We start from the raw sequence: 18184 nt of genomic DNA, 5'->3' as shown, positions 1-18184 counted from the left end.
AAAATAGTGCAAAATAAACAATGTATCTTTTAAGAAATTTATGAAAAAGATAAATAAAATAAATACTAATAAAATAATAATAAAATTATTAAAGACTATTGTCATCTTTTAGAAATATTGTGTTTGGTGCAGTTATGTAAGTGAAGAATCATCTATTGTGATAAAATTTGATGAATTGTTTTTTAGATGGATGTAACTAATCCATTGAAATGGAAATCATTCGTAATAAAAGTTGGACTCTGATTGGACACTTATTAATGGATGCCAGTAATTTTTTAGAATAAAAATTATTATTGTGATTGGAATTGTTTGCTTATCATTTACAGGATATTCGATAAGGGATAAGACATGCTAAGAATTTGTAAAATTTGATTATTCTTGACTTGATTAATGAATTAATCTTTATGATTTACTTATAATTCCAAACATGATACTGATTATTCTATCCTAAGACTCTTATTTTTTTCGAGAGGGAAGTTCTTTGCTGCAGAATAGGACTTAAAAAGAGCGATTTTTATTTAAATTTTATTTAAATTTAAATTTGATTTCTAAGTAATAAACCATAATAATCTTGGAGTAGACATTAGTTAGACGTGTGGAAATATAATATCAGAATATTTAAATTTTTGAAAAGTAAAGAATTTAAAGTGATAAGAGAAAAATTTATGATTAATATATCGATAGTCTGATTTGATAATAGGAAATCTTATTTCGAAAGATTTTTAATATACAATTTGACAATAATGAAACTTAACAAGTAAAAGATTTGTTTGCTACATGTCTATTTAAAGAAAATTTTACATAAAAAAACTTGTTTCTTCAAGTGTTCAAAGTTTATTTCTATTCATAATATTCCAGTCACTTTCAAATGCGTGAAGTTTAATTATTTTTTCGAATTCTTTGTCTTGTTTAGATTTCTGTTCTTTATCTTTCTAAAACTTATCTTTTAAATTTTTATCGCTGAGACCTCGAAATTCGCTTTTTTGACTTTAAGTGTTCTATCTTTCTTCTCATGTGCGAAGTTTGATTTCTGTTTTCGAACATTCCTCCTTCTTTCGATAGTGCAAAGCTTGATTTATGTTACTGAACATCTATTTTTTTTTTTAATGATTTGTGTTCGCTTGCAACAAGTATTGTAATACTGATGATGGACGTAAGCTAATAGTTGGGTGTTTGTAAAATGTATTTTGACAGATATAACAAATGTATTTCTTAAAGATGAGTGGAACCCAACTATATTATTGGTTACACATGCGGTACGTGTATCTGCAAGAGAGCTGGATCTTACAATTTTATAGCAGATAATCCGACGGCCAGACCATGATATATTTACAAACTGTCTAATTGTTGTATCCGACGATCAGACTACGATATGTTCACAATGAGACTTTTTTTATAAGTAACGATAAGTAATTGTATCCGACAATTAGAACATTATGTATTCACGATGTATTCAAACTATCTAATTGTTGTATCTAGTGGTTAGTTTAGGATCACTGAAACTCTCTTTATCAGTGAAACTCGTGTCCTCAGAAAATTTCTATTTCAATTGGGAGGATTTCAATTTTTCGGATATAATAATAACCAATAACAGTGCCTGACTCGCAATATCTCCAAGGAAAAAAAAAAGGAAAATTCCTCGTTTAAGATGATGATCTATATATAAAAATTTCAAGAGAAATAGGAACAGAACAGCATATCTTTTTTATAGATTTCCTCGAATTAGAATGGTACTAATTATTGCTAAGTCTGGAATATGTTACTTTAGGATCGGTTCAGCCAAACTGGATTATGTCAAAATATACAATTACATGGGTCGACTAAACTCTCAAAAACGATAAACTTTCCAGCTAACGTTATCTCTTATTTAAGCTCAAAAGAGGTCTGCATGCAATAATAAATAGAAAAGGATTTCTATGAATTTCTTCGAATAAGCTGTATATAAGTTTCGCAAAAAATTAAAAATTTAAAATTCGAAAGCTATCTGTTTTTGAATATTATTCAAGGCGAGATTGCCTTTCTGTCTTTGGTAACAAACATACAGCATTCCTATATTCCTATTATTGTGTTCATATTTTGTTCATATTTCTTTCAAAGAATACTTATTGTTCGAAATCTCTCTCTCTTTTTCATCACTCTAGATTCTTTATCTTTCTATCCTTTCTAAATTATATAATCGTAAATAATAACGATAAAACTATAGAAGTAATATAAAAATGAAGAAAGTTATTTAAAGATAAGTTAAAAAAATTTAGACAAGGAACACACAAATTGAGATATTTTTGAATATCATGTATAATTTACTTTATATTATGTATAGGTGAAGAAAAATTTGATTTTATTTTAAACTTTAATTCGCTTATACATTCAAAAGAAAAATATTGTGCCAAAAATATATGCTCGTTTTTTGCCTTTCTTTCAGTGTATTATTAATATTCTTGCATTCTTTTTTTCAATGTTTTTCAACTCTCTTTACCATCACACAATTTTTTATTGTTCGAGTATTTGATCTTTCTCTGCATTTTGCATTTATTTCTTGAATCTATTCGGTTTTTACCATTCTATCCACGTTAGTTTCATCTATCTATATATTTCATTTCATATTCCATTCATATTCATATTCATATTCCATTTAAAAAATCTCATTTAAATTATTCATATTTTCAGTTTACATTCAGTTACATATCTATCTTTTAAAAATATTCGTATTACACATTTTAACATGTATCTATAAGGATCATATTGTGATAATTTACATATCTTTAATGTTCCAATTAAATTCCAATCAAATTCCAGCTATTACTTAGATTAACATAAATATTACTTTATTTATTCTTGAAAAAATATCTTTGAAAAATTTGCTTTATTATATTCATATAATATTCATTTAATATATATAATCATTTCATTTATCAAAATTCATTCTTCCAACATTTTGCCAAATGTATTGTTCTCTGCTTTTCTCGAAAATATTGTATTTTATGATAAATAAATTATCATTGTAAAAATAAATCTAATTAATCTAATAAATAAATTTAATTAAATTGTAAATAATGTGTAAATAAATATCTAAATTAATATTATATTGCAAATAATATGTGCAAATAAAGTTATTATAGAAAAATGAATAATAGGCGAATATAATATTGCTGTCAGAAATAAGATTTCAGATGTCAGATTTTTTCTTTTAGAAAGAAAAAGAGATCATTGACATAAGCTTTTTTCAGAAAGATTCGCTTCTCGCAGAATTGATGGCTGATTTGTGAAGCGTTATTAAAGGACAATTTGCAGAATTTTCTTTAGAATAATTATTGAGAGAAGGAAGATTAATTCTACAGAAACGATGAAGGAAGCAAAGGAAATCCAATGACATGCAATGGTAGATGAAAGAATCGCTTATTTCGAAGAGCAAATCCAACGGATTCCTTCTATTATATAATAATAATTCTAGAATATTTGAATAATGAAAATGAACGGAAGAGACAACTGTCTTTGTAAATAATAATTCGAATATTATATATTATATAAATACTAAAAATTATGCGGCTATCTTTCTAGATGCACGATTATTCCCGCTAATACTCCATTTTCAAATTTTCATTTATTCCCGTTCGCAAGTATAAGCCATATATTATTTGAATATGCGATAAAGCCTTCATGTTTTAATTTTGGAGAGAATTTAAAATATAGTTCGAGATGGTGGTGCGGATAAATGTATGGGATGAAGCAACTAAGGCTACAGTTTCATTAAAAGATTCGACACGGAGCGTATTAACTTCTCTTTTCATCATGTGTTTTTTTGATTATTCAAAATTACATTTAATAATTAAATTCCATCTGCAAAGAATTTATCAAATTTAAATTATGTTCTATTTCAATTATATTCTATTAAATTATCTATTAAATTATTTCAGCGAAGAGAGAAGTCGATGTTGAAACTATGTTTCGAGAAATCGAGAAAAACAAATTGGAATCAAAATACAAATTCATTTTTATTTCTGGAAACAAGATAAAAAGAAGAAATGAAAAAGAAATAATATAGCTACATATTGCATATAAACAAAGACATTTCTAAAAAAATTATTGTAAAAAGAAGAAAAAAAAAGGAAAACCAGAAAAACTCGATGTAAAGAGAGAATCTTTGGCTTCTATTTCTCTTTTTCTCTTGTATTAAAAATGAATATATTTTTTAAACGTATTCATTATCAAAAAAATTATCAATAATAAGAAAATTAAAATAATTATTGATACAGAATTAATTTTAAAAACAGATTATTCTTCATAAATAGATTTTAAAGTAACGAGATCAGAAGTTGAAAATGTTTTCTAGTTTTTTGGAGAAATTACGAATTTTATTATAGAAGACACAATTTTTTATTAAAAATAAGAAATTTCAAGAGTAAGAAAAAGTTTTACGATGACTGCCTTTTAATCGTCGTGAATGAATTGTTAAAGAAAATATTAAAATAAAGAATAATAGAAAAATTGAATAATCTTTGATTTTCTTTGATTATCCTTGTTAAAAAAAAGAATAGTAATAAAATTTTGTGTCGATTGTAGACTATTAAATGAAATTATTAAAAAAGATTCCTATCTATTGTTAAGGATAGAAAAAACTTTTAATACTTTATTTGGTTTCGTTTATTTTTCTATAATTGATCTACAAAGTAGTCGGCAAATCTCGATAAATGAAAAAAATAAGAAGAAAATTCTTTTTTGCATAGGAATTGGATTATGCAATTTAAAGTGATATTATTCATACTTTACAACAACCCTACCACATTTGAATGTTTAATATATAGTATTGGCAGATCTCATTTGGAAAATCTATCTGATATATTTATATGATGTAATTACTTATGGAACATTCCTTTTGAAGAAGAGATAATAAACTTAAAAAGAATATTCTTTCGCCTATATCTACTTATGAACTCGAAAAATATTTTCTTTGCAAAAGAAGTAAGATATTTGGAATATATAATCATAAAAATCTAGATAAGAATAGAGCCATTCAAGTATAAAAATATCTTTCAATTAAAAAGTTTTCTGAGAGTCTATTATAGGAAGTTTATTAAGAATTTTTTTCATTGATAGCAAAATCTTTGTATCATTTAAGTGAAAATAAGATTCAATATAGTCAATGGACCAATTATTGTCAAAAGACATTTCAAGAATTAAAGATAAAATTGACACAATCTTTTGTTTTAGTGTATTCTTTAGAAAATACAAAATTTATTCTGGATACGGATGTGTCAAATTTTGCGATCGGAGTAGTCCTATCCCAGGAATAAAAAGGGCAGGAAAATCATCATATGTATGTATATATATATATATACATATTGTAAACATTTCTTAAAAACATGGAAAAAAGATCAATTATTATGTAACTCGTAAAAAATTGTTAGCAATGGTGAAATCAATAGAACATTTTCACTATTACAAGCAGAAATTTCTCTTAAGGACAAATTTACAAAATGCAGCTTGATTGATGTCTTTCTTAAATCCAACAAAACAAATAGCCCGTTTGATGGAATGTTTATAAAAATATTTTGAAATTTTTGAAATTCAATATTGAGATAAAACTTTTCATAATAATACCGATGCGATATTAAGAAGACTCTATATTTGCATTGAAAAAATGCAAATATATTGTAATAAATTGCAAAAAATGTTTATGCCCAGGAAACCAAGGATAAATTCATAGAAAAAGAAGATCTTTTCTCTGTTTAATAAATTGTGAAATTCAAAATTTAGATTTATTGAAGCTAGTTTAATTGAAAAATGAAGAAATAGAATTTATTTCTTATTGTTGACTGAGCAGTGAAAACAATAAATAAAATGTACGAATTTAGCTGAATGAATATATTTAATTATACGTAATTGCTCGTATTTGTTTATAAAACATTTGAAATTTGTATATCGAAAAAAAAACAAATAGATATCAACTATGAAATAGTGATACTGCTGGCAATATTTAATAATAAAGTCACAAATAAAATTTAGTGAACTTTAAATTCTACAACACTCTCACTAAAAATGAACTGAAATTTATTTAGTGTGTGTTTATTATGTTTGAATACCATAATTCTATGTGTTTGTCATATTCTTGATAGTCAATCGATTTCTTTGTATCTCAAATACTGTTTTTCTCAGAGGTTTTGTTAGCAAGTCTGATTCTCCGATGCTATATGTTGCAGAAGAAACTCCTCGTTGAATTTATCTCGTATGAAGTGATAGCGTAAATGTGCTTGCTTCTTTGCTGAAATTTTGGATTTTTAATAAACAATAATTATTTATTTTGGATTTTAATAAACAATAAACTGATTACGCTCAAGTTATCCACATAAAAAGATGTTGTAAGGTTCTTGAACATAGCTAGATCATTGATCAGACTTTTCATCCATATCATCTTTTTTATAATTTGACTTGGTCCTATATATTTTAATAGCCTAGCTACTGTTCGTTGTAGTCTTGAATACCAATTGCAAAATCGCTTAGTTTTAATACAAAACCAAAAGCAATTTCCTAATTTCATTGTCTCCAGCATAATCTGTATCGCTGAATACTTTAATGTGATTATTCTGTTCGATTGAAAAATACCATATTTTGTTGTTTTCTTTAAATATTTGAAAATTCGCGTTCCAATGAATTTTACTCGATTTTTATAAATATTGACTAGTTTTGTTCACTTTAAATGTAATGTCTGATCTAGTGCCCATTAACAAATATTAAATTTCCTACCTTGTCAGTATGGGAACTTTGATTTCTTTTTGTGTCTATTTTTATGCGCCTCCATGCACAATTGATGATATGTTTACTGGGATTGCTAACTGCGTTAACATTTTACATCCGAAATCGCTGCAAAATTTTCTTAGTGTAAGTCTCCTGATGCAAAAATATGGAATCATCTGCCAATCGCTCAATTCATAATCCCATTAGATAGTTACTTCAAATTTCTTATGAAATTGAGCCAACAACTTTTTTATGGATGACTAGTTCGCTGCGTTAATTAATCCATTATCGATGTAGATCGTTAAAATCAATCGGTCCCGATCGTCTTCATTTGTAAATACGCAATGATCTGCGCTGGTAAATGTTTCTTCAGACTATGTTTCTTCATTACCACTGTAAAAACAATAATTCCAATATCTTGATATCTGCTTTAGATGCCATACTACAATTCAACTTGCAAACACAGTTAGGAATACGAGGATGGAATCTTGTTGATCTCTTCGGTTGCTGCATGTAGATGACGTCAAGTTCTTCGTGAGTCGTCTTGATATCAAATTGTTGCAGGTACATTTTATTCTAGACTGCGATAGATATTGAATCGAATCTAGCTACAGGACTAAGGATTTCATGATAATCAACTCCGGCAATTTGTTTAAAGCTTCGAGCCACAAGTTTTGTCTTGAATGAAGTGAACTTTAAATTCTATAATACTTATTATATAAAAAGAAAGAAGAAAATAAAAAACCAATTTGACAAGATATAGCATAGTTTTCGCTTATCACGAAATACTATTAATATTAAAAATATGGGATTTCCAGGAATTATAAAGAAGATTATTATTCCAAAAATGGGAATTAAAAAATGACAAAAAAATTGACTTGGTTGTTAGTATCTCGAAAAAAGATTCCAGAAATTTTGAAGGGATGTCATAACCTGCCAGCAGCTAGATACTTTGGAAATAAAATGTTAGTGAAAGTACGGTAATATGATTAAATCTCTTGTCAACAAGATATAGAAAATTGATGTCGATATTATAATATTTGCCGAGTAAAGAAAGAATTTCTCAAAAAGAAAGAGAAAATTTTAAAGATTTATAATGTTAGAGTGCTATTTGTGAGATGCTTGATATATTTTCAAAATTCGGAAATTGATTTGCATTGGTGGTCATTTATTTACAACATTATTTACGAAATAATACTGTTATCGCAGTAATACGTAGCTGTTGTGGACTAGTTAAGCGCTGAGCGATTAAAGAACTGTCTCCTATGTAAAGTATAAAGTATCATGTCCGATGGCCGGAGTATGATTTCACTCAATTTATTGACTACGACTTGTTTTGCTCAAGAGTTTGTGCGGTAGTGGTTATTAGCCAAGAACAGAGTGTCTCAGGTCGATTCTCTTCCTAGCTAATTGGGAGTGTCCTAATTCTAAGTGGGGCATGCTGTGACCAATAACATCGCCGGCAATGCCTGACTTACAATATGGGCCAAGATCAGGGAAATTTCACGTTCGACAGATGTCTTGTATACAAGCCGCGGATGATGAGCACGCGTTCGTCCTAATAGACCTAAACAAAGAGCTAATCTCCGTTTTTCCGTGTGTTCTGAAATGTCAACAAGCCAAATCGATACATGATTTACCGTTAACTTTGACGGTGAATACAGTTCTTTATTTAGATTTATCAATGGCCCGCTGCCGTAGGAACGGAAAGGACCTTGACAGAGATCTCCCCGAACGATTCTTTGTTGCTGTTCACGAAAACGCTCGCGAACAAATACCAATGTCGAATCAAGAAATGTACAATCGTCAGAATCTTGCTCGAATATATTATAAGCTAATATAGAACTTATAGTTTTTAGAGATTAATTCCGATTAAGGATGTAATTTTAAATCAAAATTTATCCAAGAATCAATGAAATTACTTGGAAAAAGGCAAAAATGATTCTACTATATCTTCAGTCAAATGGATTAGCAGAACGTTTAATTAAAATATTATTATAATATTTAGTGATGTTTGTTGTAAATTAACATAATTGGAATGAATGATTATTTTGACCTACCATATTTCAAGGCATCAAAATAAATGTTTCCAGCTGTAATTTTGTACGATCAAAAGTATCCCATATATTTATGCAGAAAAGTTTTTTTTAAACAAGAAGGCTACATTCACTAAAAAAATAAGAAAAAGAATGAAAAAAAAATCATCAATTTGTAAGAGAGAAATTAGAAATTTCTTTGGCGAAAATGAAAATGTGATATGACAGCTATATTTATACTGACTGGAATTTAATCCAGAAAAGAATGTACATCAATCACAGCGAACAAAAAAAAATATTAGAAGTTACAATCAGACAGATAAAATCTATAATATAACTATAGATAATATAATATAATAGATAATTATATAATTATAGATAAAATAAATAATGTAATTTATCGCCTTTAACGTTCATTGTACGTAAAGTTGTTCATATTAATCGATTAAGCGAAATATAAAATTTGAAAATGAAAAAGAAGATAATGGATTCGCGAAACAGTTCAAAAAGAGAACGCTTCTTCGCAGAAGATTAAAGCATTAAAGTATGTTAAAGTGTGTTAAAGTAGATTTCTCATTATAAATGATTTCTCTTTGTTCGTAGAAGAAACAACTTCGATGAAAAAATTAATTTCTTTTGTAAGGGTGTTTTCTTGAATCTGAATTCGGAAAAATTGCATTTCTGCAATAAGATTCTCTCATATCATGTGATAGTCTAATAGCGGACCAAAAACAATGGATGTTGTTCCATAGTAAACATATATTAAAACAGTTTATTTTAAGAAAAATAGTGAAATTTTTCTGATATAAAACGATTTCTCTAATGAATTGGAAGTGCATTTTAGAGCAGGAATTTGGAATCCATTCAAAAAAGAGTTTAAGAAAGAAGGACTCAGAAGATACAAGTCGGGAATACAAATTCAATGAACCTAAAAAAAAAAAAAAAAAATAATATTTGGATACTAGCATCTTGCTCAGAATTTTAATGTGTGTTTTTCCTGAGATGAAGAATAAATGTTGCCTGAAAACCACATAAAATAAAAATTAAATCTTTTTTTTAGATAAAAATATCCAGTAAGTAAATACCAAGTTAAATGAACTTATCGCAGTCGAGACATCTGCTTTTTTTTAAAGATCGGGATAATATTACAGCTACAATATGGAATATCATAGCTAATTGGAAATAACAACAACAGCTGTGATCAAAATTAAATATATCGATTAAACGAAATCTGATATCGATTACGGAGTAGAGTGGACCTCTATTTATCTTGAAAATATTGTGTTTTATAATAGACAATATTATTGTGAAAATAAATCTAGATTAATATTAAATTGTAAAATGTGTATAAATAAAATCACCATGAAGAAACAAGAGACAGACGAACGCAACAATATATTATACCTTACAAAATAATTTACCGATGATTCTAGCGGTATATAATAAAGATAAAGTGATTCTTTTGTAAGAAGGGATTCAAAATATATAGCAAAAATAGTAACAAATTGATTTCGTAATTAATATTTTTTTGATAATAAGATAAAAAAATTCTGAAAATTTGTCAACAATAATTAAAAAAAAAAAATTAGACAAATTCGAGAACGAATATATGAATATAAATGGATGCAACAAAAGAAATACCATATAGAAATTATACATACTTTAATAATAAATATGTTTTGTAGATTATGAAATAAATCTGTGCTTGTAATAATCCAAATTTTATAAAATATTTGAAATTATTAGCTATTATTATTTTTCAATGAATAAGATACTTATATATTTTTTTTATTGTTATATGTGCTATCTCGTATTTTTCGAGCAATACCTAATTATGAGATATGAATTTTTCTTATTATTCTGTCAATTCAGTAATCTTGGGCGATTTTAACCGTATATTTCACAATGCGAACCTGCCCTGAGAAATGCGAGAAATTCAATATCATTGATTATGTAGCGGCTTTAGATCTCTGATTATTGAATCGGAAATTGGCTAGCACATATGTTTCAGGAAGTGCCTATTGTAAATCTTGCATATGAAGCGTATTTCGCATATGAAGAATAAAGATCATCTCTATATAAAAATAAGAATTTTTAGCTTTCTTCTATGCTAGATAGAATAAATATTCTTAAAGAAATAAGCGCTGAAATATCTCGATAAAAATGATCTGATGATGCAGTACTTGTAATATCTTGATCAGAATTCGAATTAGCATCAATTGAAAATGTAGATAAAGAAGCACATAGTTCCGAGATATGATGATCCGCGTTGTTATGTTTTAGATCAAAGTCCTATTGTAATTCTAGATGAATTACCAGATGAATTAAATACTAATGATTGATAGTCGAATTGCACAACTATGGTATTGAATGTATTCGTGCACTTTTCAAAACTCGCAGAAAAACTTTCAGCAAAGACAATAGATAGATTATATGTGATTTTTTAATTTGGCAATTTATTAATCTTGCCAAAGACAAAGTTTCAGATTTAAAAAAAATTTTTTTTTTCATTATAATAATAAAATTTATAGGAAATATAAATTTATAATGGGAAAATTTATAAGGCGATAAACATTAATAGCGGAAAATTTTTATTTAAGTAAATAATTTTCATTCTTTTTTTGGGATAAGAAAAAATTGTAAGTTCGAGAGAAAACTATCCGGTCTCTTAAAAGATTATAAAAAAATAACTGGCAAGAATTATCAAACACTTTATGATTCGCATCATACAACAATTTGAAACTGTCCAAATCGGCGAAAAAAATTTATTATTTATGGATTATTTATTATGAAAAAAGCGGTTTTATGAGTTTCTTCAATTGTAAATTCTGATAATTATTTTTAATAAAATATTTATTTTATAATTAACCGATTAATTATAAAAATAAAATTAATTAATTAAAATTATTATATTTCTTTCTACTATAATAATTATTTAATTGATAACAATAATCTATTATAATAATTATTTAATTGATATAATTATAATTGAATATAAATATATTATATGAATATAAATATAAATATAACTTTCAATTAATTAATTAAATTTATATATTAATAATAAAATTTAATAATTATGAAGTAAATCTCTTGTATAAAAATAGTATTTGTTATTTTATTAGAATCGAATAATTGTTGTATATATTTATAGTTAAAAAAATATTTTTTAATATTATGTATTTTTGTATTTTGTAATTAAATTTTTACCAATAAAAAATATAATTGAATTCATTACTTTTTGAACAATTGAATTATTTAATATTATAATTCTTATTATTTTTTTGTATAAATTGATTATAATTTTTATAATAGATTCAATTTATCTTTATAGTTTGTATCAAAATACAAACTAAACAAAAAAAAAAAACAAAGATCATATAGAATCAAACGGCTTTTTGAAATCGATAAATATAAGTTTAATTAATATATAATAATATTATTAATTAAATATTTATTCGTTTTTTCTTTTTGCTAACGTTTTTACAATTTTTGTAGTACAATATTATATCTTCGGACGTTTTATTTATTGCGGAAATCTATTAGTTTTTTGGAAATATAATTTCTATTATTGCAATGAATATTTTCAAGATTGTATTTGTTAATGTTATTTCTTTATAATTTTTTATTTCGTTTTATTTTCTTTTTTATATAATATGTTATATTTATGTTTTCCGAATTTGATAGGATTTCTTTTTTTTTAATATTCTGTTTATTAACATTATTTCATAATATATTCTTTTATAGTTTATCCAATCTTTCTTTATATTTTCTTATTATTATATTCAATAGCATTTATATTATATTTTTGTGATAAGACTATCTACTTCAATGTGTCGAATATTGTTTTTTTATATCATGTTTATAAAATTTGTTTAGTAATAGTTCTTCTATGAATTTTCGTTTTTAATTTCTTTATTATTTTCCAAAAAAGTTTGCTTATTATATTATTTATTATATTATATTTTTAATTTTTATTAATTTAATGTTGTATATTTATATATTTATATTACTTATATATTTTAATATTTATTATATTTTAATAATTTTATTTTTGATTCTAATGCTTTCAATGTCTTTTATATTTTCTATCATATTTCTTTTTTTCATGTTTCCTTTCTTTTCTTGTTTTAAATATTTTTCTTAATTTTTTTTTAAGTTTTTTAGCATTCATTTTATTTACTTTTATTATTTTTTATCGAAATTTTTATTATTTTTTTTCTTAATCTATTTTTTTTGTATCATTATTTATATTTAATTATTATCATTTTTAATATTTCTTCTATTTTTTTTAATATTATTATGTTGCTTGATATTTTTTTTTTTAATACATTTCACAATTATTGTTGTATTTATAGTCGGTGAAATTGATCTTGTTTTTTATTATGTTACTTTTTTTTTGGATTCAATAATCATATTATTGAATACCATATAAATCATTCTCATTTCCTCCAATCTTAATTGATTTTTAATTTCCAAAGTTTTTAAATATATTAATATTTGTTTATGCCATTATACTTATATGTATTTTTTTTTATCAATGTAAATATGTTTCTTTTTTGTCTGATTAATTTCTATTATTTAGTATTAGTTTTATTTAGTTTCTCTATGGATTTACTTAATGTTTTATTTATTGTCATTTTTTTTATTCATATGTGATATGCGAATTCAATTTCTCTATGATTTCTTTTGATATCTTATTTTTTAACTTATTTTTTTTATACGAGCATTGAAATCCTCTATTATTGGAATGGATATTATTGAATCTTCTTTTTGATTCTGATTATTTCTGATTATTAATTTTTCTAGTAATCTTAATGTATCCTTTCCATTGTTCATATATACATTGCAAATTATTTTTTTTGGAAAATCTTAATCTTTAGATATTTACAATTATATTTTTTCATTCTATTTTTCAGAATGTCTTTATTATATAGAATGTTTAAAAAAAAAGATTTTAAAGATTTATAGTATTCAAAAGAAACAAAAAATGTTTAATCAGTATAAATACAATTAATTCTTTTGACAATTTTTATCATATATACTATATTGTATATATTTTTTGATATTCGATGTTGTGATTTCTTCGCAATGTATTAAATGTAAATACAAAAATTGATTTAAAAACATGTTAATTCTAGATTGTTAGTTACTTGTTCGTTAACAACATAATTATTACTAACAAGTAAAATTAAATTAATATTATGTTTAAAAAAAAACTTTAATATTTTCTTTTCAAAAAAATAAATTATATTCATAATTGAAAACAGTAGCATTTCTCGAATTTTTCTCGAAATTATATAATTTAATATATAATTTTTTTTAGAGTACTCTTCGGACTATCCTTATATTTTTAAGCTTACGATATAATCGAAAATCTCTACTATTTTTGAGAATATATTTGATTTTTTATTTATTTTTAATATTTTTAATTACTAATATTAAAATTTTTGATATTTTTTTAATCTTATTTTTATAATTAAGAACTTGAGATATTTATGGACTGACATAACGTAATAATAATAGTGAAAATTGATATTTTAATTAATCCATGCAAAAATGAAACTTTTTATCTTTTATCTAAACTTAGATGGAAAAAAATAGATATATCTTCAGATTCTTCCATTAAAACTAAATTTTCCTTAACAAAAAATATAATCTGATTGAATAAAAACTGAAAGACATAAAATGATAAATAGATTCGACATTATATATAATTTTTTATAAAGTATATGATAAATAAGATAAATAAGGATAAAAAATCATGGATTCAAAATAACGAATATTACAGATTTTTAACACAAACTTTAAATTTTGTACGACTTCAAAGTGTATTCGAACTTCATATATGTATGTAATATTATTTTTGAATTATTTAAATAAATATTATTTTAAATTGCTAAATAAATGTTTTTATTATTTGCTAAATAATCGGCTTTACAAATTCTGTGAGAACCAAACAACATATATATTATTTATTATATTATTATATAATAAATTAATATGTTAAGAAATATTATTTCTAGATTTGTGTGTAGAGAATAGTGAAGATTAAAAAATATTGATTTAATGATTAATATTAAAACATGAGAAAAAGATATATTATGCAAACAGTCAAAACAATCTCATCAAATTATAATTAAAAAAAAAATTTATAGAATAGAAATCAATAGAAATAAAAGAATCAATATCATAAAAAAATTTAATAAAAATTAAATAGATTAATAAATTAGATAAAGCTAAAAGTATATAACAAATAATATATGAAAAATAAAATATATGAAATAAAACTCAGCAATATTAATTATAGAGGAATAGAAAATCTTTAAATAGTAGAAGAGTTAAAGATGCATTCTTGAAATAAATATAAAAAATGAATGAATAGAGAAACAAGAAATAAAGAATTTAACAAAATTAGAAATAAGAAACAATCAAAAAGACATGTTTGATGGAACAAGAAATATAGATAATGAAGAAAGAACAAAAAAAAAAAGAGAAAAAGAATAATAATAAGAATAGTAAAAAGATTAACAAATAAGATAAACAAATAAAAGGAATTGAAAAAAACGATCAAAAACAAAAAACTGATCAAAAAAAAAAGAAGAAAAGCATGGATGAAGTTTTCAAAGAACATAATATGACAAAAAATAAAACCTTTACAATTTGACCTTAACAGACAATTTAAGTATAATTATATATAATTATAATAATCTGAGAAAAAGAAAAATAAAGAAGAAGAAATATAAAAAATTTTAAGCATCCAGAAGAGTGAAGGGAAAAACAGAATAACCAATAATGAATAGAAAGGAATAACATAATAGTGAAATACAAGATAATTTTAGAAAATATGAAGCAAAAATTTTGTAGCATTTGTAGATATAAAGAAACATATATATGATAATATTAATCAAAAAATTAAAAGATTAATAGAAATTTTAAAATAAGAAGGAAAGAAATTCTAAATTTGATATTCGACATAGGAAAATGTTGAAAAAATTAATTACCAAATAGAAAAATAAAATATATAAGGGATTTTAATTCATCAAAAGAAAAAAAAAAGATTATAATCAATACTTTCTAATATATAATATATGTACATATATATGTACTATATATACTACATATATATACTAGATATTACAACTACATAGAAAAAATATGCTGACATATATATTATATATGTATATCAAAACCAACATGATCTATAAGTAAATAATAGCATTAAATAACTTAATAGAAAATTTAAAAGAAATAGATTTAAAAGTATCAATGAAAAAAACAAAGAGTTTACTTTATAAAGAAAAAATGCAAAATAAGAACAGAATTGTATAAAAAAATAAAAAATAGGAGATTAAAAAATTGAATCTATAGCAAAATTTCTACAAACATTATACATTAAATAAGAAAAATAATATAAGTAATTTTTTATTATTAAAGACAAAAAGAGAAATCTAATAAACAATAAAAAAGAAAAGAGAAAAGAAAAAAAATCAAAGAAAAAGATAATAAAAATTGAAAGATTTTAAGAGGATTTAATAATAAAGATTCAAAATAGACCAAAAAACAAGAGACAAAAAAAAAGAAAGAACAGGAGAAAGAAAAAAAAAGGAACGAATAAAAGAAAATCAAGGTTACTTGAAAAGTGAGTGAAAAGTGATATATAATGAATAAAAATAAATATAAAAGAAATGAAAAGATCGTTAAAGAATATCTACAATTTAATTATGAATAATTTTTTAATATAATTAAACATAAAAATTAAAAAGAAATATATATGAGATTAATATTTATATAAAGTTTAGAATTTCTCTCAAAAAAAAAAGTGAAAGTTGTGAATACAAGCTTTATAATATTTATATGTATAGATATAAGAATAAATAGAAAAAATTATAATACAATAAATAAAAATATAAAATTATAAATATAAAGTTTTATAAAATGTAAACAGATTATTATATTAAGAATATTATTTTAATGTAAATTTTTGATATTTTTGATACTCTAAGTAAGTATAAGTTCAAATATATGAAAAGATTGAAATATTAAAAAATGAAAATGCATGGATATTGGAAAAATTGTATCAAGAGAATAATATTATTATTCAAAAAACGCGCGTAAAATAAGAATGGTGAAGATGATGAAATGTAGACAAAAGTCTTCTCTGTAATGTTTGTGACTTTAAGAATTCTATTAGAAGAATAAAATAAACTAAATGATCATCAAATGATGAATAATTTAATAATTTATTGTGTATACTATTGTGGATACTAGAATTTAATTAGATTAAAATAATTAAAACGAGTAAATTAAAACGATTTAAGTCGAAAAGATCTATTTCCTTGAATTTTTCTGATTGAGTAGGTTTCTTTCTATTCACTAAAAATTAATTATCTATCTTAAATCTATCCGGATGTTTCTTTATTTATAAAATTATACTATCATTATGTTATATTAATATATTAATTCAGTTTTACATTAAAATTGATTCCATGAAAGCTTCAATAAATAAAGAGAGAATGAAATATGTTAAACTAAATAATTATATAAATATAAAACACATATTATTCAAATATTCATGAAAGAAATTCAAAGTCAAACTCGATCCACTTAAAAATATTTAAAAAACTTAATTTATTTAACAAAGTTAAATTAGTTTTGTAAGATTAAGTACGATTCTTGAAAATATTTATATCACATTATTATATCACATTATATAGTATCCTGTCTATTCACATAAATTTATATCTTAAAGATGTAAATTTTCATAAAAATTATCTTCCGACTGATTTTTCTTTTATGAACCAGATCATTCTTATGATATGATATTTTATTCTATATTCATATGCTTGAAGATGGAAACATTAAAATATAGAGCCTTAATTCATTATTAAATTAAGACGACCCAAAAATAAAATTTTTAAATTTTAAAAGAAGAACTGGAACAATAAATTGACAAGTTAATAAAAAATTCTGCGAAAAAAAAACAATTAAGTCGATTAACATTAAGCATAAAATCTTTAATCAAACATTAGATTTTTAAATTTCGAAACAATCTTTTCTGGTAAATAAAAGTATCTAACAGTGGAAATTTAAGATCTTATTTTTAATATTTTCTGTTCAAAGCAAAGTAGATTAACACTTCATGGATACTAATTCACATTTTCAATTTCTAATTTATTTATTTTTTCAATAACATCAGAGTATTTGTTTTAAAGAAATATTCTTTTTTTTTATTCGGATTTTATTTACTTTCTTTTTTTATTTTTTTTTTCCTTATTTACTTTTTATTCTTTTTTTATTTTTTCATATTTAAAAAAAATATCATCAAATTTAGAATGGATAGATTTTAAACAATCAAATAGTTTATAATTCTATTTTAAAAAAAAATTTGTTAATATTATTTTTTTAATATTATA

This window comes from Apis florea, unplaced genomic scaffold (assembly GCF_048593485.1).
Source record: "Apis florea isolate Af1SG1 unplaced genomic scaffold, ASM4859348v1 contig_3785_pilon, whole genome shotgun sequence".
NCBI lineage: Eukaryota > Metazoa > Arthropoda > Insecta > Hymenoptera > Apidae > Apis > Apis florea.
This window is presented reverse-complemented; position numbering follows the sequence as displayed.